This window comes from Hibiscus syriacus, unplaced genomic scaffold (assembly GCF_006381635.1).
Source record: "Hibiscus syriacus cultivar Baekdansim isolate YM2019G1 unplaced genomic scaffold, ASM638163v2 tig00014444_pilon, whole genome shotgun sequence".
In the NCBI taxonomy this organism is placed as follows: domain Eukaryota; kingdom Viridiplantae; phylum Streptophyta; class Magnoliopsida; order Malvales; family Malvaceae; genus Hibiscus; species Hibiscus syriacus.
The window spans coordinates 1,257,047-1,279,026 of record NW_024062326.1 but is presented as its reverse complement, the minus strand read 5'-3'; positions in this window follow the sequence as shown (position 1 = coordinate 1,279,026).

Sequence of the window (21,980 nt, the reverse complement as noted above, 5' to 3'; positions counted from 1 at the left end):
TTTATCATTCTCCACACATAATCGATCCCCAACACCTTTTTTATTTCAAAAAAAGAATAAATCTTTGGTTACACGTAGATTGATGAATCTTTTAAAATGATGTTTTCTTAAAAACTCTTTTAAAAGACGGTTTATGGGTATTTGACCTACCTAATTGAAAAGATTGATGGCGACTCTAAAACATTTCAAAACCATTTCACATAAAACCCCCAAGTCGTACTAAGTTTTTCCCCGCCCAGACGAAAAACTATGTCGACAATAATCATCTAATGCTAACAGATGGGATGCAATCTCTGATGGAATCAAAACTAATATAGAAAGTTAAACAGTCAGCCAATGATATTATAGTATATGATTGTGTAAATTGTTTTTTTTTCTTCAATAGTTATCTAAATTCACATTAATGTTCAAACTAATACAAATGGTTAACATTTTATAATATAATATTTTGGGTGGCTAATTAGAAATTCACAAACAATTCGCTGGTAAATTAGATAAGATCTTGGTTTCTCTAAAAATTCATATTGTTTAATGTTACTTTGCTATAAAAGAACTCATATCCAGATCATAAAAAAGGTAAAACCAAAAATAAAAACTCTAATAATCTGATTGCATACCTTAAGTGTAGAAATCCAATACATTTGCTTGCGACAATGGAAAATAAAGGAAAAAGATATTACAACTATTTTTCAAATGAAATTTTACTTAATCTATGAAAAAAAAACCGAAACAAAATACGATTTGGGAAAAACCCCAGCAGGAAAGGAACCAAAAGAGGGAAAAGTGTTACAGACCTAGATTTTACAAGAAAGAGTCAAGTTCACCTGATGTTTTGAATCCATCAGAGACTGCATCCCATCCGTTAGCATTAGATGATGATGATTCAAAGAAACGATGGCGACAGTAGATTCAATATTGTTTCCATTGATGATGGGGTTTTTCCTACGCTGTAGATCTGATTGGTAAAAGGGTTTTCTTTTGACTAAAAGAATACCAATAACGTTAACGGCAAAAATCTATTAACGGTGAATTAATAAGCTAATCCATGTGTCAGAAATTAATTGGTGGGTACCAAAAGGAACACCAAGGAGGGGCAGAGGAATTATGCTCGTCTTTGATATTTTGTGAACTCTTTTAGTTTTTTTTGTCCAAGTGTCCATGTATCAGTAGTTTCAGTAATTGAAGTGTTTAAAATTTATTTTTAACATTTTAAAAAATAAGTCTCTTTAAAACAAAACAAAACACATATGGAAAATTATTAAAAACTTTGTCAACGAACCAAACAAAATATCATCACTAAATATGATCCGAAAATCCGTTACAAAGAAGTCTACTCCAACAAACCGTAAAGGATAAAATTAACGAATTGTGATCTGATAATCGTTTTGTGAATCAAAGTGAACCACAAATTAGGTAACACTGACTATAATTGCAAAGTACAACATTTTTAACCAAAACAATGTTAAGGATTATGGTGCCACTAGGAAAATATATGGCAAAAAAATGTATTTACCTCCTACTTACAATTTGAAGAAGAGTGATACAATCCCATTTCTACTCACATTACTCTTCTTCATCACATCTTATCCATGGTTGAAGGCTAAGGGAGTTTTCTTACCTTTTTAATTTTTTTCAACTTTATATTTTATACTTAGTATTAATTTAATATATTATGAACATTTTCATTATGTCATCAAACATTATTATAAATTATTATCTTATGTTATGCATTCCATGCTTAGGTTATTGATTATACATCGTATTCATTAAGCATATAGTAAGATAGTAGCCCCACATTCCCATACTTAGACTATATTATGCATATGAAATGATTTACCTACATTCATAGCTTAAAACATGTTGATATTATAAGTTTATATCATTTTATAGCTCATGCATACTTCTACTTAGCTTGTGTTAAGTTTATGATAGCTCATGCATTCATTCATAGCTTGTCATAGCTGAATTACATGTTTAGTATAGGCGACAACAAGCATGTGGCTTATTTCTAGCAAACACAAAACTTATTTGACTGTTTTGTTAACTTGCATAGGTAAATACAATGGTGACGAATCATTTGGCAGCTAGGTGGAGCTAAACTACAAGTATGGCAACTCAAAGATAGCTTGGAAGGAGGATTGATAGCTCACTCAACTTAAGGGAGCTTAATGGAGCTGAAAGGCTAGCTAAAGGAGATGGAAAAGAGCTGAAGGGTAGTTGAGGAATTGGTAGCTGAGCTGAGGACTAAAGGCAGCTGAGATGGTAGCTGGGTAGCTTGAGTGTCACCAACTAGCTAGCTTGAGTGTACCTAGCTCTAACTCACCTACCTACCTACATGACACTACCTAAGTCACCTAAAGCACCTAAGGAGCACCATGACCGAGCATGAAATATTCCTCAAGCATGAAGCACATGATACATCAAGGCATAAGGCGTGGAGTGCACATGACATCAAGGGGGTTCCTATACATTTCTTCACAAGGGTTTACCATGTGACCACTCAAGGCTCCCAAATTCAAATGAAAAGGAAGCAACCATTCGGCCAAGGGCATAACTCCTCATTTAGGTGCCAACTTGAAAGGGTTCAACAACATTCAACCAAGCATCATCACCATCCATTATAGCCAAACCATCCTTTCTATTCATCATTCTTTGTATTTAATTAATTATGTCTTTAGGAAAGGAAACAAGGCTAGTAGAATCATCTTGTAACCATTTGACCATGCCCCTTCAATTCTTATAAATAGGCTAAGTCATTTCTTTTTAAGACAATCCTTTTTGACCAAAATCAATATACTTGTGAGTTCTATCTCCTTTTCTTAGTCCTTTTGTGACTTCATCGACTTATCAAGTATCCTTACTTGTGGCGTCAACCCCTATCTTTTCCATTGATACTTGTGGTTCCTAGATCCTATATCTAGTGCGTCCAAGTCCTTTATTACCACCCCTTGAGAGAGCATATAAAGTACGGGTCTATACTTAATAGTATAGGTTCTTCTTTGAGTCTTTCTTCAAGATACTATCACCCTATCATCTCCATCATCTTCCATTTTGCTTTCATAAACAATCCCCACGCCTACTTCACTTAAAACCAACCCTTAACTTTGTCATTTCAAGCCCACCACCTTCACCCTACATCAACCGTCCTAGCCACTATGATTTATAGCCATTCACTTACTTTGTAGGTTGTTTGCTTCCTTCCTATAGCTATAATCAAATGTAGGTCTCCCCTACATCAAAGGGGGAAAATTCATTTTATCTAAGAGATTCTCACATTACAAGTGTGCTTGGAAAAAAATAAGGTTATGTAGAAGCTCACAGCTAGAAAGACCATTGTCTTAAGTGATATGCTTAATGTTCATGATATTTGAATTAATCTGGTTTCACTTGTATTATTGGGTAAAATTGAAATAAAAATTTTATTTTAATCTGATAAGATCATATTGACCAAAAGTAAGGATTTTGTGGGTTAGGGATATTACGAGAATAAATTGTTTATACCGAACATTCTAAAACAATGTATACAATTGCTAGCTCCCTTATATTTATTTGATTATGATTTATGGCATGTTAGATTAGGTTATATAAATTCTTCTTATCTGGAAAAATACAATATCTTAGACTAATTTATAATAATAATAATAATAATAATAATAATAATAATAATAATAATAATAATTCTCTAGAAAAATGTGAAATTTTTGTTAAAGCTAAATAGACTAAGAAAACATTTTTGTATCCTAAGTTTAATGGAGTAGCATACTTGAAAAAAAAAAACATTAAAAGAAATAATGAATTGTATACTTGTTTGTTCTAATTCTCCTTGAAAATCATTGGGGTGAAATTATTTTATTTGTATGTAATTTATAAAATCGGTAAAAACAACCTTTGAATTATGAAAAAAAATAATTTTCTTAACCTAAAATATTTGAAAATGTGAGGTGTACTAAAGTTATTCTCTTGGATCCTAATAAAAGCAAAATTGACTTTAAAACCTCTGCATTTTTATTGATTATGTTGAATATAGTTTTGTATATGGTTTTATTGTTGTAAAAAGTGACATACTTGATAAAAATATATACAATTATTAAAAAATGTTGATTTTTTCGAGCATGTATTTTCTTTAAGGATTAATTTGATTTTACATTCACCTGATATTCAATCTAAATGTAATCACGATAAATTGAGAAGACCTAAACTATCTAGAATTGAAAATTTCTTTAGAAGTGATTTTTTATACATAGTTGAGCATGAATCTGGCATTTATTTATCCAAAAGTGATCTAGATCGGCATAGATCTAGATGCAAAATTTTGAAATCTTCCTCTCTCCGGTGACCTTTTTTCTCCCCGACAAACCACGAACGAGATAAGTCTCATTTTCTCTTCTTTCTTCTTTTGTTCTATTTTTTCTTTGCTGTTTGGATCGCTTCTTTTTTCGAATTTGTTTTTCTTTTTGTTGTTGTTTTTGAAACTTTCCCCTTTTCTAAGATCTGGTTTGAATCCCTTGATTTTTCTCTTTTTTATTCTTTCTCTTTTAGAAAATTGAACCCCTTCGGTTTTTTTTTCTCTGTCTTTTTTCTTCTCTTTGATTTTTTCTTTTTACAAAACTGACCCCCTTTAAACAGTGAAAATCAGGGTTTTTATAACCCCAAACAAAGTTACATTTCATCATTTTTTCCTTTGCCTTGCATGTTGATTCGTATACACTCTTGTGGTAGGGAGGTGATGATGGTGGAGTGATCAGGCGTGGGGCTGTTGGCTGGTGGAAATAATGATGGCAGGGGACTGATATAAAGGCTACTGTGGCAGGGCTAGGGTTAGGTTTTGTCGGGCTCACTGCTTGGGCCGGTTGATTTGTAATCTGGGCCTAATTTGTTGTTGGGCTTCATGTCTAATTTTGGGCCCAGTTAGGTGGTAATTCTGGCTTGTAAAATAATAATAATAAAAAGATAATAATAATAATAATAATAATAATAATAATAATAATAATATGGTTTCGACCCGGATAAAACGGGTGTCGACAACTGCCCCTCTTTGCCCATGTTTATGTTAACAAGAATAGGGCAAGGATGAATAGACATCGATTTTTCTTCTGGTCGAAACTGCTCTTGAAAATATGATATTGTCTCAAGTGAGACTGGAAATGAACATATCAAGAGAGATTCTTGAAGATAAAATCTAAAAAGGGATCTGTTCCACTGCTTCTTCAGGGTAAATCTGATTTGGAAATATTAATTCCACCACACTTAAGGTTTCAAGAACAAACCAAAAACGAAAGGAAAAACTAGCTAAATGAAGTCTTACCTTTGGCTATAGAGGAGAGCTCAAGCAACGGGAAAAGGAGAAGAGAACTTAGACTGTTTATCCCCTTTTCCCCTTCTTCCTTTACTTTAAATACCCTATTAAAAATAAATTTTAAATGCATTTCCCTCTAAAGGACCAAAACACCCTTTCATTCTTCCATTCTTACTAATTGGTCTTAATCAAAACAATTTAAATCATTTCTTATACTTTATCATTTATTCAATTTAATCCTCCAAATTTTAAATCCTTTCATTAAGATCATTGATCCGATACTAGGGGTATTACAATTCTCTCCTCAAGAAAATTCGTCCTCGAATTTAAAGTACCTGTTATGAAGAGGTGTGAAAACTATTTCCTCATGTCCTCTTCTCTTTCCCAAGTAGCTTCTTCTACTTTGTGATTTTGCTAGAGTACTTTAACTAGATGAATCTTCTTATTACGTAGTTCCTTGTTTTCTCTAGCTAAGATTCGCACTGGTTCTTCCCATTAAGTTAAATCTTTTCGGATCTCTATTTCTTCAGGTATGATGACATGAGATGGATATGATCGGTACTTTCTAAGCATCGACACGTGGAAAACATTGTGAATCTTGTCAATATCATGAGGTAAGGCTAACTGATAAGCTACAGGTTCGAACCTTTTCAAGATCTCATAAGGTCCAATATATCTCGAGCTCAACTTTCCTTTACGCCCAAACCACAATACTTTCTTCTAAGGTGATACTTTTAGAAATACCTTATCACCCACGTGATATCAAATCTTCTTCCTTTTTAGATATGCATAAGATTTTTGTTGATCCGAGGCTATCTTCAAATTATCTTGGATAATTTTCACATTTTCCTCCATTTCTTTCATCAAATCCGGACCAACTAAGTCTCAATCTTTTAGCTCAAACCAATTTAAGGGTGTTCTGTACTTTCTTCCGTACAAGGCTTCATACGGGGCCATCTTAATACTTGATTGGGAACTGTTATTGTAAGCAAATTCCGCTAAAGGAAAATACCTTTCCCATGATCCTTTAAACTCAATCACACATTCCCTTATCATGTCCTCTAATATCTGAATATTTTGTTTTGACTGTCTATTTGTTTGAGGATGAAAAGCTGTGCTGAAATTCAATCGAGTATCCAAGGCCTCATGTAAAGACTTCCAGAATATTAAAGTAAACCTTGGGTCTCGATTGGACACTATCGATATAGGCACTCCATGCAACCGAACTATCTCTTTTATATACAATTCTGCATATTTATCCATCGAGTAATCTACCCGAACTGTAATAAAGTGAGTTGGCTTGGTCAATCTATCCATAATTACCCATATCGATTCCTTTTTACCTGGTGAAAAAGGTAGGCCCGAAACAAAATCCATTGTAACTTGTTCCTATTTCCACTCAGGAATGGATATCGGTTGTAGCAATCTGGAAGACACTTAATGTTAAGCTTTCACTTGCTGACATTTCAAACATTTTCTAACAAACTCTGATATATCTCTTTTCATGCCATGCCACCAATAACGACTCTTTAAATTGTGATACATCTTATTCATGCCTGGATGCATCATCAAAGGAATATAGTTTGCCTCAAAAAAATATATTTCTTCATTTCATCATTATAGGGAATGCAAAGTCTTCCGAGATAATATAAACATCCATCAACCCTCATTTTGAAGTCTTTGGCCTATTCTTTTTCTACTTGCACAATTCTTGCCAAGCATTTCTCATCTTGACCTTACGAATCTTTTACCCGATCCAAAATCATCGGCTTTAACTTAAGCTCAACAATCAAAGCACCATATTCTTTTAAAGACATACGAACATCCAAAGCCCGTAGAGCAGCAAAAGTCTTTTGACTAGGTGCATCCACTACCACATTAGCCTTGTCAGGATGATAATTGATGATCAAATCATAATCTTTTAACAGCTCGATCCATCTTCTCTACCTCGGGTTCATTTCTTTTTAGTCATCAAGTACTTTAAACTCTTGTGATCTGTATAAATATGGCACCGCTCACCGTACATATAATTACATTAAATTTTCAAAGCAAACACTACCATCACCAATTCCAAATCATGTGTTAAGTAATTTATTCACAAATTGCGTATAATAACTAGCAAGTCCCAAGAAACTATGAACTTTCGACATATTCTTTGGGGATTGCCAATCCAATATAGGTTAAATCTTTTTGGGATCTACTATTATGCCTTCTGCGGAGACTATATGACCAAGGAAAACATCTCAGCTAACCACAATTCGCACATGGACAATTTGACAAACAACTTCTTTTCTCGAAGTATCTGAAGAACCACTTGAAGATGAGCATCATGCTCATCTCTTGAGTTGGAATACAACAAAATATCATCTATAAATACCACCACAAAATGATCAAAGTAAGGTTGGAATACTCGGTTCATCTAGTCTATAAATGCTACAGGAGCATTAGTCAATCCAAATGTCATTACCACAAATTCATAGTGTCCATACCGAGTCCGAAAGGTTGTCTTTGAAACATCATCCTCTTTAATCTTTAATTGGTGGTACCCTGACCTCGGGTCTATCTTAGAGAACACTAATGTGCCTTTCAATTGATCAAATATATCATCAATCCTCAAAAGAGGATACTTATTCTTTATCGTTACTTTGTTTAACTGACGGTAGTCGATGCATAATCGCATAGACCCGTCCTTATTTTTTACAAAAAGCATATGTGCTCCCCAAGGAGAAACACTAGGTCTGATAAATCCCTTATCAAGTAAATTTTGCAATTGGGCTTCTAATTCTCTTAACTCCGTTGGAGCCATTCGATACGGAGCCATAGAAACAGGTTCGGTACCTGGGTAAACCTCAATCTTGAATTCCACCTCACGATCTAGAGGTAAACCCGATAATTATTCCAAAAAAACCTCTGGAAATTCATTAATTGTTGGGATATCATTTAATATCGCTTCCGGTACTCGAATGTTTATCACGTTAGTTAGGACAGATTTACACCCTTTTGACATCATTTTTACTGCAGTCATGGCTGATATCACATTGGATGATGATTTCTCTTTTTCGCTGATCACTACTATTTCAGGGCCTTCCGCATCCTTAAAGAATAATCGCTTCTTGCGATAATAAACCCATCCATGATGTGGAGACAACCAATCCATACAAAAAATGATTTCAAAAAAATCGAAGCGTAACTCTATCAAGTTTGACGGGAACATAACCCCTTAAATCTTTATCAGACATTTTCTACATACCCAAGTTACTCTCGCACTATGACCCTTGGGGTTTACCGATATCATCTCACTAAAGATTGGTTCTAAAAGAATTCCTCTAGCTCTAATCAACTTTGTACTAATATAAGAGTGTGTAGAACCATGATTAATCAAAAGAAACACAGGTTCATCAAAAAGATGGAATGTACCTGTTAAAAGCTCTAGGTGCTCCCGATCTTCATTAGTCTTAATATTATAAATTTGAGCCACTCCCCGCGTCTCTATCACTGGTTAGACTCAGATTAACCGTCAGATCTTCCTCTTCCTCTGTTTCTACTAAGTGCTACTTCTTATCTCTCATTTTGCACTGATCTATCTCCGGATCTTTATGGATAATTCCGAGCATAGTGACCAGTTTCTCCACAATGAAAACAAGCGTCAGAGAGCAATCTACACATTCCCCGGTGAAATTTGCCACATGTTTGACATGGATTAGTTCATTCTCCATATGCTCTACCCGAGCTAGCGACAAAAGATTATGATTGTTTAGTTTTATGAGAAGCTACAACAGAACTATCTCAATTAGTATATTGAGAACCCGAGCCCTTGCCTTTCTTAACATGATGGGAATTTTAAGACATTCCATCTCTTTTTCCCTTCTGCATAGTCTGCTTCACTACTAGAGTCTCCTCTTGAGCTCTTTCAATAGCCTTAGCTCAGTTTATAACTTCTTGCAGCCTAGGAAAGTTTAGAGCCAACATCATCTCTTTCAATTTTGGCCTTAAAACCTCTATGAACCAATCACGTCGGGCTTTATCATTGGGAACTGGCTCAGTAGCATAACGACTAAGCTTGTTGTATTCAGCCTCATACTCATGCATCGCTTGATCGCCTTGTTTCAAATTAAGAAACTTCAGCAACATTGACCACATAAACCGCTCCCCAATATACTTGTTTTTAAACTCATATTGAAAGAATTGCCAGGTTACTTGCTCAGGTGATGCATACATTGTAGTATTTGACCACCACACTCGAGCTGATCCTCAAAGTAAAGATACAGCTCCGCCCAACTTTCCAGAGTCTGAGCATTGAAGACTTTCTAACATCACCATAACATCATTTAGCCATAAATTAACATCCATCAGACCTTCATCCTCTTCTCCCGGAACTCAGGAGCTCCCAAACTTCTCAACTCTTTTAGGATTAATATCTGTAGTGTTGGAGGAGCAGGAGAGGTAGAGGAGGTTGGAATCGAGTTAAAATGGCATCAAGAGCTTGCATAAAGGCCCCAAACTGTAGTACATGCATACCATGATGTTTCGATGCGCTAGTGTTTTCAAATAGGATCCGATGCTCACTATTTTCTTTATAGCTCTCGACCCTTATATAATATATTGAACAGTCGCTTTTGTCGAATTCATAGAATCCGTCATCTAATATAACATACAAAAGGATAATACTTAAGTTAGTAAGGAGAGACATCGATCATATTCTTACTATACCCTATCAGTAACCTTGACATCTTAGTGGCATGTAAACCCTTTTCACATTAAAATACACTCGATTTCGTCTGACAATCGATTAAACCTATAACTCTGATACCAATAAATGTAATACCCATTTCCCGTATAAGTTTCAGTACACGAGACACAGATGTCACATCATTTTTAAAACATCTTCTCTTTTTACAACCAGTAAAATTTTGTTTCTTTTATAAAATATTTTAATTTAATAATAATAAAACGCTCATTAAACTTTAGTATGTAAACAAAAATTTAATGTTCAAACATTTTATCTTTTTACATCATTATAAATAAAATACTTTTCAGAGTGTTATCATAATTCTAATACATGCCGACTAATAATATCAAAAATAGACATAGTTGTCGTACAGTTACTGATGAGGTGACTCTTGATTTGCGATGTCAGATGCACTCCTTACTCTACTTGCTAACACCTACTCGTGAAATAAACACACGTTAAGTATTTACTTAGTGAGGGAAGAACACGAATAAGGTGAAATCAATTCAGCATTATATCATATCTATCAATTACGAATTTATTATTTTGAAATCATTATGATTTCTCTGAGGTGCACACGTAGTGCCGATATGGTCGTTCATAAACATATTATGAATTCCGTGGGTCGCACACTTAGTGCCTATACGGTAGTTCATAAACACATTATGAATTCCGTGGTTTTGCACACTTAGTGCTGATACGGTCGTTCATAAACATATTATGAATTTCGTGGGTTACACACTTAGTGCCGATACAGTCGTTCATAAACACATTATGAATTCCATGGTTTAGCACACTTAGTTCCGATACGGTCGTTCATAAACATATTATGAATTTCGGGGGTTGCACACTTAGTGTCGATAGTACACATAATCCTAATATAACAATGCAACATATGCATTTAACCAAATGCAACTATAACTCTTAATGTACATAATAAATACACTTACCTGGTACGCCTTGTTAATATGCTTTAAGGATGTCCAGCTATTCGACAACTTTATCTTTTCCCTTTTCTTTCTTGACTCGAGAGCTTGGTTAGGATCCACACAAACATCCAACAAGTACAGATACATACCAATGTTAGTATACTCTCTAACAATGATACTTTTAATAATGCTTAAAAGTACTATTATATTTAATTTCTATTAAAATTCTTTCTATCTTAATTTTTCAGACTCAATAATATCGGTACCGCTACCATGGTCTGCTTCTTTGACAAAGATGTTAAGGAAGAACGTGCCGTTTGATTGGGGCGAGGCACGACAGGAGAGCTTTGGGAAATTAAAGGAGGTTTTGACTCAAGCACCAGTGTTGATTCAACCAGAGTCCGGGAAAGATTTTACAGTGTATAGTGATGCTTCACACTCAGGACTTGGCTGTGTTCTAATACAGGAAGGTAAGGTGGTGGCTTATGTGTCCCGTCAACTGTGACCACATGAGTGTAATTATCCAACTCATGATTTGGAGTTAGAAACAATGATTTTTGCCTTGAAGATTTAGAGACACTATCTTTACGGAGAGAAGTGTTATATTTTCACTGATCATAAGAGCTTAAAGTATCTTCTGACCCAGAAGGAGATTAATTTGAGACAACGACGCTGGCTAGAGCTTCTAAAGGATTATGATTACATGATTGATTATCACCCTGGTAAAGCTAACATCGTGGCAGATGCTTTGAGTTGAAAGGTGGTATCGGAGTTGAGGTCTTTAATGGCCAGGATGAATTTATATGACGATGGCACTTTGTTAGCAGAATTACAAGTTAAGCCGACTTTGGTTGATAAAATTAAAGTTAAGCAGCCCCTTGATAGCTCCTTGCTATCCATCTTTGAACAAGTAGAGCTTGGGACAAGCTCAGATTACGCCCTTGATCAGGATGAAGTTTTATGCTTTAAGGGTCGATATTGTGTACCTGATGATGCTGGGTTGAGGCAGATTATTCTTAATGAGGCTCACAGTAGTCCATATGCTATGCACCCAGGTGGAGATAATATGTACCATAATTTCAGGGAGAGGTATCATTGGGTCGGTATGAAGAAGGACATCTCGGATTTTGTGGCTAGGTGTTTGACTTGTCAGCAAGTTAAAGCAGAGAATCAACATTTATCAGGTTTATTACAGCCTATCAAGATTCCTGAATGGAAATGGGAGCGTATTACTATGGATTTTGTTACCGGATTACCTATGACTCCTTCGAAAAAGGATTCAGTGTGGGTGATTGTGGACAGACTTACAAAGTCAGCACACTTCATTCCTGTGCGGGTAAATTATACTTTGGACAAGCTGACGAGATTGTATATTTCGGAGATTGTTAGATTGCATGGTGTTCCATTCTCTATTATTTCTTATCGAGATTCGAGATTTACTTCAAGATTTTGGAAGGCGCTACATACGACTTTGGGAACAAGATTAGATTATAGTACATCCTTTCACCCACAAACTGATGGTCAATCTGAGAGAGTGATTCAAATTCTGGAGGATATATTGCGTGGTTGTGTAATTGATTTTCATGGTAGCTGGGAGAACTTTTTGCCATTGGCTGAATTTGCTTACAATAACAGTTATTAGACCAGCATTCGTATGGCACCCTACGAAGCACTCTATGGGCGTAAATGTCGCACTCCGATTTGTTGGACTGAGTTACGTGAAAGGAAGACTTTGGGACCTGAGTTAATACGCGAGACGGAAGACACAGTCAGATTGATTCGTGACCGTCTAAAAGAGGCATTTGATAGACAGAAGTCTTATGCAGATCAAAGGAGGAAAGATATTCAGTTTGAAGTTGGAGATCAGGTCTTTTTAAAAGTATCGCCCTGGAAGAAAGTATTGAGATTCGGACGTAAGGGTAAATTGAGTCCAAGATTTATTGGACCATTTCGTATTTTGAAGAGGTTAGGACCTGTTGCATATAAGCTTGAATTGCCTCCTGAGCTCAATCGTATTCATGATGTCTTTCATGTATAATGTTAAGGCGATATCATCCAGATCCATGTCACATCATTCAGGTTGAAGAGGTAGAGTTGAGACCTGATTTGTAATATGAGGAGGAGCCCATTCAGATATTGGAAAGTGATGAGCGAGTTCTTCGGAATAGACGTATCCCGATGGTAAAAGTTCAATGGAGTAACCGAGGCCCCTCTGAAGCTACTTGGGAGACATTGGAGTCAATAGAGGCTCAGTTTCCTCAACTATTCTCATAAGGTAAATTTCGAGGACAAAATTTCTTGTAGAGGGGGAGAATTGTAACAACCCGGGAAAAATAAATATTTAAATCGGTGTAATTTGGTGACTAAATTAAAAGTTTTCAAAACTTATAGGCTATTTTAGAAGTTGAAGAAAATTCAGGGACCAAGCCTTGAATTTCTCCAAAGAGTGTCGTCAGGTTTGATTATAAACCAAACGTGTTTTCTGATTTCAAAATCAGAAAACACAAGCAATTCCCCAAATTTCCTCCTCCCGTACGCTTACTTTCAAACCCGATTCTGATGCTGTCCAACTTCCAATCGTAAAATTGAAACCACCATCGTGTTCATCGTCGACCCGTGAACAAAACCAGTAAACCAATTTTAGCGAAACGCTGCCAAACACCGTGAATTTCGAGTCAAAGTATCGACGTTTTTTTAGCACCACCGCCGGGAAAATCTTAAATTCATCTCCGATCGTTGATCGGTTTTCGACACCTCCCGCACCATTGTGTTCCTGGTGTCGTTCCGAGTCCGACAGTGTCGTTCTTTTCTCCGTAGGCAGCGGCGCGTGTGGGAGGTGGAGCGGTCAAAGATTCGACCGAGTTGAAATCGAGCTCTCCACCGTTCAAAAATTTGAACCGAGGTTGGTAAGTGACTCAAAATCGCTTAAAATAATTTTTAGAAATTTTTGCAGGAATTTTTGGAGACCAGAGGAGGTCTAACGCGCCCCACGTGCCGCCCCTGCGCGTGGGGAAGGATGCGAACGGCTGGGTGATGTTGTGACAGGTTTGATCGGTCTGACCTGACCCCTTGACCCGACCTAGTGATATTCTGAGAATTATTTTGAAAAAGGTGATATTCTGGGAATTATTTTGAAATAGGTGACATTCTGGGAATTATTTTAAAAAATGTGACATTCTGGGAATTATTTTGAAAAAATGTGACATTCTGGGAATTATTTTAAAAAGGTGACATTCTAGGAATTATTTTGAAAAAGGTGACATTTTAGGAATTTTTGAATGTGGACTATTGATCACGGGCTTTAAACAACCATTAAACGACCTTTGATTTTGTTCGAGTATACTTATTCTGATATTTTTCGACGTGCCGAATCCGTTTCCGAAGTCCGTTTTTCCAAATTCGAACCCGAAGGCCTCCAAATCATTAGTCAAACCCGTTGACTTTGATTTTGACTAAGAATTTGAATTTTCAAAAGTCAGTTTTTCCAGGACTCTACCGTTAATTGATGCTCGACTGGTTAGCTTTACAAGGTAAACTCTGCTCAAATTCATGGTCTGTCCCTGAACTCCAAGCTGTGAGATTCATTCTCAACGTTTTCTTGATCTGAGTTTTGTTATCTTAACATGATATGTGTTTTTGGTCATGCCCTAAAGTGGATACTTTCATGACTCATCTCTACTTGGGTTCCAAAATTTCATCATTGACTAGTCTCACTCTTGCATTTTTGCTATGAGCTACGATATGTGCCCATTTCAAATAAGGTGATCATTTGCTTTTTAACGGGTTACCGACAACGTCACAAGAAAGTGTTACAAGTTCTATCAACTAGTCATTCTGATCTCTTTGACTATTTGCTTTTAAGATTGTGGAAGAATTCATTATTCTGGCATCATTTATTCTTTTTTTTCCAATAGAGGTAGAATGGGCCTCACCCGCTTCAAGGACCTTTTGTATTTGAGATTGTCCTGTTTGAAAATGTTTTTCTCCTTTCTTTTATCTTAGAAATCAAAGAACGAAAGAATTTTGTAAAGTATTACCCCTTAATTCAGGTTCACAATTGAAGCAAATCATAAACATGAGTTCAAAGAATATCAAAAGAATCAACAACTCTTTTAATATTTTCAAAGTTATAGCTCTTTAACAAATGTCAAAATTGATGGGTTGGCTTCAGGTTGGCTTCCTATTTTCTAAGGTTTTAGTCATCAAAGATGTATTTTCTATCTCGGTCCTTGTGACATGCCCCTATTTCTTGGCTTGGCATTTTAATCGGATGCGGACAAAATGACGCAACTAGCATAATCAATTACTAGACTTTCTAGAACACTTCTATTTCGGTTCTCTGAAATCTTCCATTTTTTCAAGCTTGATAGACTTCCTTAGCAGAGGTAGTGCAGGGACATCAATCTAAATATAAAATTCCTGAGTGCTAGTGTGAGGTCGACTATAACAGATGTTCCTCAACTCCCTTAGTCCATTTTATTGAAACTCATTATTAGATAAATTTAATTTAATTTGTCATTATTTGGCTAGCTGAATTCAACTTTATTGTATATAGATATTATAATCGCCTTTATCGGGCTAGCTGAAGGGTTCATCTCATCACAAACTCTTCGACTTGACAATCGCAATGGAGCAAACACAAAACTGCCAAGTAACCGAGCAATGTCTTGGTTTGAATGCAATCTATTCATAAAGCCAGTGCTTTTGAGTTTACTCTATAAGCAATTTCTTTAGTGTAATAGCTCAACTTTATTGCATAATCTATAATAATAATAATTTATTAACCTTTTGAGTATTCAGATTTAGAATTTCTTAAGCTCATCGAGAAGAACCTGTTATAGTCTATGTGTTCTTGATGGTTAGAGAATCCCATTTTAGAGTTCAATTCCCAAACAACTAACCTATACTAAATTTATCGACTCCACTATTCCATTTGTGAGGATTATAATCATCACAAAACGTCCTCAATAGAAGTTTAGTCTAGTCAGTTTTGCAATGTCATACACAAGAGATGCCCCATGTTGTCCGCTCCTATGAAAACCTGAATACCAAGCCTCTTGATCATTTCCTAATAAGAGGAGAAGGCTATATTGGTCCCTGTAAGAGAATGGTATGGTGTTCGACTTTTGGGGTAAGGCAAGGGTCCTTGTTTTATCAGTTTTCAATCTTGTCACTTTTTCAAAGATCCATAATTTTAATCATTTAAAGAGTTTTTAATTCAGTTGATATTCAGAGAACTGTAAGATTGAAAATTTGATTGAATGCACACCATATTTAAAGTTGCATAAGTTTATTTAAATATCATTACAAAAAAAAAGCTGAGAAAGGACAAAAAATAAATTCAAACAAGATACTTCAAATGGAATAAAGCTTCATGATGGATGAAATGATCTCTTCCTAATTTGGATGCCCCATTACTCATCTAATGTAGTGGCACTTGACTCAATCAAATGCTACATATTGTGCTTTGATGCCCCACTCGAGTTCGTCATCCACTGTTCCACCAATTCTTGTGTCAATGTTCCATTTTCAACAAGCATCTCTATCTCCTTTAACAGCGGCCTATAAATCCCCGTAGAATGCCCAGATGCCTCCAAGTGGAAATTATAGACATTATCTTGATCATAGATGTGGGAAGAAGGGTTTGGTGGCACTTTTGTTGGCCTCGGTGTGAGGTATTGACCTTTTATCAAATGGGGGTATAGATCTGAGATAGAAGTTTGGAACACCTTCAAAGTATTTCTTAATAATGAGTCTTTCTTTGGTCAATTTGAATGACTACCTACTCCTTTTATTTTGCGTCTGTGGGGGCTCTGGACATGACATTCATTCACCTCATCAACTTTTTCTTTTTTATCATTTGGGTTGTTGGAAGTGACTTTCAAGTTTTCTTTGTTGATTGCATTTTCAATTAAATCCCCATCAGTCACAAGATCCTCAAAGTCCTTTGTTGAGTTTTCCAGTATTAACTCGAAGAAAGAAGCTAGGAGAGAATTATAAAACATGTATGATATTTATTCTTTTAATATGGGAGGCTGAACTTGTGCTACCACCCCTCTCCATCTTAAGACATATTCTTTAAAGCTTTTAGTAGTTTTTATCCATATTCTTTAAAGATCTTGATGTTTTAGGGCTAAGGCTTTAACATATCGATATTGCCCCCACAATGTCATCAGCTAGATCGACCCACCTCTTGATATGCTCTCTGTTCAAACAGTTACACCATACTATAGCTGGTCCAGCAAGACTATCATGAAAGTAATGAAACAATAATTTATCATCATTTAAGTACCCTTCCATATTTCTGCAAAACATTTTCAGGTGTAATAGGGGACAACTGGTGCCATCATATTTCTCAAAATCTGGCACCCTAAATTCATGTGGGATGACCAAATCAGGGACCAGGATGAGTTTTGTCTCTTTTAACTCTTTGTAGAAGATATTAACATTTTTCATAGCTCCAATTGCCTCCTTCAACCAATTGAATTTGTCATCAAATTGCTCATGATTTATGAGGCTCTTCTCTAGGTTTGAGTGGGACGCTCCAGGGTAGGTTATCATTCTCGACGTATTAGTCTGATAACACTGATATCCTTTATTAGCTATTTTCTCTCTATCAGTAACCTTGGTTGCCATCACCTAGATCATTTAGTTCGATACATATTGTAGAGAATCTGATGCTTGATTCCTCATATCTTATTGTAACACGGTCAACTGCTCTTGAAACCGATCTTGTGATCTCTCATGAAATTGCTCCATGTTTCTATTTGTTTGTTCATGATGATGAGGAAGTAGTATGAATGAATGATCTTAGTATTACTGTCACATAACCCTCCATAAATTATTTTCATGTTTTCATAACTAATGCATGTAAAATGCTTAAATAAACAATTGCGATGCAAATGCATGTATGCAAAAGGTAACATTCCAGAGTGACCATCTTAAAACAACTTCAATTGAACACAAAGGTTTCGGTACATCAAACAAACTTTACATATAAGGGATAACTTTAACTCCTAACTTTTCTATTTCTCTCAAAAGCCAAGTTATCGTCAACCCATGTTCGGGTGTTGAGTTGTCAGTCTACTTCAATTCTCTTGCAAGCCAGCTAAATCAACCAATTTGTGATCCGCATTGCTTGTTTGGGTAATAGCTTCTTTCATGACGTTGTCTTTTTCCTCAATCTTATGTGTCAATTCTCGGAGCTGTAGACATTGATGTTCATTCTTCCTTGTAATAAAGTCTTTGTGGTTATGAAGTTCTCATACAAGTTCTCTACAATAATCTATAATCTTCATCAATGTCTTGTTCTTGGCTCAAGTGACTTCTAGCTTTGCATCATTCTCACGCTTGTGGCACTGATATGAAGCTTCCATATTGGGTATGTACATATTCAACATCTGATTTTTAGCTTGATATCTTCTGAAATCATTAATAGCTGTATTACGCCTTTTTTCTGCAATCTGTAAATCGTAAGAGAACTTCTTGGCTCGACCTTCATGCACCTTGTAATTATTTCTTCATTGTTCATCATCATTCTTCAGTTTAGTGACCCTTTTTGCCTATTCTTCAATTTAGTGACCCTTTTTGCCTACTCCTCTGTGGTATTTCCTATACCAGCATTTTAAAAAGCTTAACTGATCATTTGAAAACCATCATGCACGACTTCCAACTCTTTATTCAGTTTATCATTTTCACTCCTCAAATGACGAATTTGAGCTTCGTACTTTAGCAAATCTTCTTCCTCTTGGATGGCCCCACTAATACCCTTATCTTTGAACACTTTTGGCTCGATCCTAACAGGATAATCTGTTACCAAACTAGGTTAACCTTTTATTTCGAACTCCAATACTCCATGATCCAAATGATTTTGGAATCAATGCGTGAAGGAAATGAAATTTTCAATGGAATGTCCTTGAGCTCCTACATGATATTCACAATGAACATTGACGTCATACCAATTTTGATATGGAGGTTGCCAAGGTTTCACATAATGCGAGGCCACCTCTCGGGCTTCTAAAAGCTTATCATACAACTCCTTATATGATATAGGGATATAATCAAAATGAGAACCACCACTTGGCTTAGATTGAATTAGAGTTTTTAGGTTTATTTCCCCTGATGTTGGGAATAAACCCTCAAATGCCCACGAGTTTTAATTGCATGGCTTCTTTTCATCTTTCTGAACTTCTACAGTTGTCATCATTTCCTTGGTGTCTCCATACAACTTGTTGATGCAAATGGTGATTATGTGTGATTTCTCATATCGGTTAGGATCAGCTTGTTCTAACGTAGTCCATTGTGTATTTGACATTGCGGGATTGTTTTCGTCCAGCCCTTTCCTTTGTTTTGCAGAAGTCTCTTTTCCTTTGGCCAAAGCAACTATTCTATCCATCATCTTGGACATTTGTTCTTTCATCTCTCTTATCTCCTTTTTCTCTTCGTCAGACATAAGATCTTTGGGTGCGTAGCTCCCCACTATTCTCGAAGCTTCCTCAAGATGTCATTCTCTAGCTGTGTTATAGTCTAATTGATCATGAAACCCTTTGTCCATTATGAAAACCTTTTACTCTGATGACTACTCACAAATTAACACCTTTTGATTATGTCATGATCATGTGATGCAAGCAAAAAGAAATGCAACATAAAAACAAGTCACTACAAGAAATTTTGATTATTTAAACACAATTATTTATCAATAAAAGTACTAAATTTGTTACGATATATTTATTCTAACCAATTTTATTTGTTACCATGTTTGTTAGAACCTTGTCATGTAAAGTATATTGTGACAAAATTGTGTTCGTTACCATTGCATAGTATTTATTGTAACAATGAAATTCCGTAACTATAATTAACTTATCACAATAAAATATTTGTCACTATCAATTAACCATTTTGTCACGAGAAGTACATTTTGTCATAGCTAACTTATATTTAAACATCGAATATAAAGGGTTTTTGTGACGAAAATACATAAGGCAACAACAATCATTTTATCGCAGTTACTATTTCGTCACTAAATGTAACTTACAGAGACAAAATAATTATTAAAATAAAATAATTATTTTATCACAAAAATTAAATTTCGTTACAATTAACTTAAATTATAACATTAAACAAAAATGATTTTCGTGACAAAAAAGACATATTACAACAAAATTTATTTTCTCACTACTTTTATTTCGTCGCTAAATATTTTTTATAACTTTTTACTGTGACTAAATAATTTTGTTACAATTTGTTATTGTGAAAGAATATTATTTGTCACAATTTTTTATAATGAGAAATTAATATTTGTTATAATTTGTTATTTTGATTAAATAAATTTGTCACAATTTTTCATTTTGATAAAATATTGGGACGAAATAAATTTGACATAATTTTATACTATGATAAAACTTAACGTGTTATTGTGACTAAATCATTTTGTTACAATTTGTTATTGTGAAAGAATTTTACTTGTCACAATTTTTTTATAATGAGAAATTATTATTTGTTATGAATTATTATTTTGATTAAATAAATTTGTTATAATTTTTTATTTCGATAAAATATTGTGACAAAAAGAAATTTATAAAAACCAAATATAGTCATTCAACATCGCCAAAAACAAATGGTTGTGCGGACTGCGGCTAATGAAATGCATCCCTACCTCCTTCGTGATCGATTTCTGTGGATGCCTTCACCTAACAGCTGGTAATGGAGGCTGGTACCAGAATGAGGAAGTTATTCATGAATCATGTCAAATAAAACATCAAACCAGCATCATTAGAAGCATAAAACCTTCTATATGCATATATTTTCTAGTTTCCAACATTCATAAAAATGTAATTAAAAAACAAGCATGACTAACAAAAAGAACACAATTGACCTTCACTTATTTTTTAAAGAGAAACAAGTACAGGAACTTACCCAGCAAAGGATGTATTCAATTCTTTTTTCGAAAGGGTTATAGTGATCATTGACACGTGCCTGGTGGTCTCCAAACTGTGGTAAATAAACAAAGGTTACTAACTTCTCTAACGAAGCATATTAACGACATTAAAAGAACAACAAGAAACCAAATGGTTCTTACGGAAGAAGTCTTTCCTCCAGAGGCTGCCACATATCTGTTATATCCATGGATCCAATCGATGTAATCTAATGTAGACCAACAATTCTTCTCTACATTAAGAGTAAATGGAGCAAAATGTCAGCCACCTTAAAAATAAACAACCAAAGAATAAAACCATTCACATAGATAAAAGTTAAAACATGACCTTAACTCCACTGTAGTCACAGTCTTGTTAGTGGTTCTTCCCATTGCTTTCAAAACTATTTGATTCGATCCCTTTTCCTATCAGAAGGGTTACAGAAGAAATAAGACATTTCTCAAAATAATCAAAGCCCCAAATCTAATAAAGGTCTAAATATGCAGCAATCAAACCCGAAGAAGAAGAAAATTAAACCTGGAGCAGAGTCATGGCATAAGTGATGTAACCGTGCATCCTGCATTGACTGGTAATTCGAATCTCATTCTCGTCAATGGGTGTCTATGCTTTCGGCTTCTCCACTCGCTGATAACGATTCATCTTTAAACCCCCAAAAGAATAAGATAAAATCAATATTTCAAAAGAAGCCCAGAAACAAATATGGAAATTTCAGATTAGATGAATGAAGAAACAGAAGTAAAAGCGAAAAGGAATCATGGAGATTAGATATGGAAAATTACCTGAAAAAGTTTTTTTTATTATTAAGGGGACTAGTGGGGAATAAGCTCAACCAAGAGAGAGCCCTCTTCTACGGCTTGTTTTTTTTCTCTTTTACACCCTAAAGCCATTCTCTCCAAGATGTTTCTCGTTACTTTATATCTTCTAAAACGGCCCTAACCGACTCCGTCGTCTATCTGGTTCACCCGATTCCATTATATTCCCTTAATCCGTCACACTTTAAGGTGGTGTTTGTTTTCACTGTGCAAGCTCTTCAAATCACTTATTTCTACGTCGCGTAGACCACGCGCAGACATTAGGCTTCACAGACTGTT